The sequence below is a fragment of the Pseudophryne corroboree genome, chromosome 2 (assembly GCF_028390025.1).
Source record: "Pseudophryne corroboree isolate aPseCor3 chromosome 2, aPseCor3.hap2, whole genome shotgun sequence".
NCBI classification, from domain to species: Eukaryota; Metazoa; Chordata; class Amphibia; order Anura; family Myobatrachidae; genus Pseudophryne; species Pseudophryne corroboree.
The window spans coordinates 1,051,776,368-1,051,779,309 of NC_086445.1; positions in this window are offsets into that span (position 1 = coordinate 1,051,776,368).

Genomic DNA, 2,942 nt, shown 5'->3' on the forward strand with positions numbered 1-2,942 from the left:
TGAGATTGATAGGGAGAGGACGTGGCTGGCGTCCTCTCCGTTTAGAAATTAAAATAGATAGGAGAGTGAGAGTGAGACACTTCATTTACTTACTGGAGCTTAGGAGGAGTTATACTAGTGACTGATGACCAGTGACCTGACCACCAGTGCAGTTTTATAATTTATTATTATTTAATAATCCGTTCTGTTCTTGTTCTCTGCCTGAAAAAAACGATACACAGTGACTCAGTCACACTCACATACCATATCTGTGCTCAGCCCAGTGTGCTGCATCATCTATGTATAATATCTGACTGTGCTCACACAGCTTAATTGTGGGGGAGACTGGGGAGCAGTTATAGGTTATAGCAGGAGCCAGGAGTACATATTAAACAGTGCACACTTTTGCTGCCAGAGTGCCACTGCCAGTGTGACTGACCACTGACCACTGTGACCAGTGACCTGACCACACTGACCACCAGTATAGTATATTGTGATTGAATGTCTGCCTGAAAAAGTACACTCGTCGTGTGACTTGTGTGGTGTTTTTTTATTCTATAAAAATTAAAAAACTCATTCTGCTGACAGACAGTGTCCAGCAGGTCCGTCATTATATAATATATACCTGTCCGGCTGCAGTAGTGATATATATATATTTTTTATATCATTATTTATCATCCAGTCTATACTAGCAGCAGACACAGTACGGTAGTTCACGGCTGTAGCTACCTCTGTGTCGCAACTCGGCAGTCCATCCATAATTGTATACCACCTACCCGTGGTTTTTTTTTTCTTTCTTCTTTATACATACTACATCTCATTATCATCCAGTCTATATTAGCAGCAGACACAGTACAGTACGGTAGTCCACGGCTGTAGCTACCTCTGTGTCGGCACTCGGCAGTCCATCCATAATTGTATACCACCTACCCGTGGTTTTTTTTTTCTTTCTTCTTTATACATACTACATCTCATTATCATCCAGTCTATATTAGCAGCAGACACAGTACAGTACGGTAGTCCACGGCTGTAGCTACCTCTGTGTCGGCACTCGGCAGTCCATCCATAATTGTATACCACCTACCCGTGGTTTTTTTTCTTTCTTCTTTATACATACTACATCTCATTATCATCCAGTCTATATTAGCAGCAGACACAGTACAGTACGGTAGTCCACGGCTGTAGCTACCTCTGTGTCGGCACTCGGCAGTCCATCCATAATTGTATACCACCTACCCGTGGTTTTTTTTTTCTTTCTTATTTATACATTACATACTACATCTCATTATCATCCAGTCTATATTAGCAGCAGACACAGTACGGTAGTCCACGGCTGTAGCTACCTCTGTGTCGGCACTCGGCAGTCCATCCATAATTGTATACCACCTACCCGTGGTTTTTTTTTTCTTCTTTATACATACTACATCTCATTATCAACCAGTCTATATTAGCAGCAGACACAGTACGGTAGTCCACGGCTGTAGCTACCTCTGTGTCGGCACTCGGCAGTCCATCCATAATTGTATACCACCTACCCGTGGTTTTTTCTTTCTTTCTTCTTTATACATACTACATCTCATTATCATCCAGTCTATATTAGCAGCAGACACAGTACAGTACGGTAGTCCACGGCTGTAGCTACCTCTGTGTCGGCACTCGGCAGTCCATCCATAAGTATACTAGTATCCATCCATCTCCATTGTTTACCTGAGGTGCCTTTTAGTTGTGCCTATTAAAATATGGAGAACAAAAATGTTGAGGTTCCAAAATTAGGGAAAGATCAAGATCCACTTCCACCTCGTGCTGAAGCTGCTGCCACTAGTCATGGCCGAGACGATGAAATGCCAGCAACGTCGTCTGCCAAGGCCGATGCCCAATGTCATAGTACAGAGCATGTCAAATCCAAAACACCAAATATCAGTAAAAAAAGGACTCCAAAACCTAAAATAAAATTGTCGGAGGAGAAGCGTAAACTTGCCAATATGCCATTTACCACACGGAGTGGCAAGGAACGGCTGAGGCCCTGGCCTATGTTCATGGCTAGTGGTTCAGCTTCACATGAGGATGGAAGCACTCAGCCTCTCGCTAGAAAACTGAAAAGACTCAAGCTGGCAAAAGCACCGCAAAGAACTGTGCGTTCTTCGAAATCCCAAATCCACAAGGAGAGTCCAATTGTGTCGGTTGCGATGCCTGACCTTCCCTACACTGGACGTGAAGAGCATGCGCCTTCCACCATTTGCACGCCCCCTGCAAGTGCTGGAAGGAGCACCCGCAGTCCAGTTCCTGATAGTCAGATTGAAGATGTCAGTGTTGAAGTACACCAGGATGAGGAGGATATGGGTGTTGCTGGCGCTGGGGAGGAAATTGACCAGGAGGATTCTGATGGTGAGGTGGTTTGTTTAAGTCAGGCACCCGGGGAGACACCTGTTGTCCGTGGGAGGAATAGGGCCATTGACATGCCTGGTCAAAATACAAAAAAAATCAGCTCTTCGGTGTGGAAGTATTTCACCAGAAATGCGGACAACATTTGTCAAGCCGTGTGTTGCCTTTGTCAAGCTGTAATAAGTAGGGGTAAGGACGTTAACCACCTCGGAACATCCTCCCTTATACGTCACCTGCAGCGCATTCATAATAAGTCAGTGACAGGTTCAAAAACTTTGGGTGACAGCGGAAGCAGTCCACTGACCAGTAAATCCCTTCCTCTTGTAACCAAGCTCACGCAAACCACCCCACCAACTCCCTCAGTGTCAATTTCCTCCTTACCCAGGAATGCCAATAGTCCTGCAGGCCATGTCACTGGCAATTCTGACGAGTCCTCTCCTGCCTGGGATTCCTCCGATGCATCCTTGAGTGTAATGCCTACTGCTGCTGGCGCTGCTGTTGTTGCTGCTGGGAGTCGATCGTCATCCCAGAGGGGAAGTCGTAAGCCCACTTGTACTACTTCCAGTAAGCAATTGACTGTC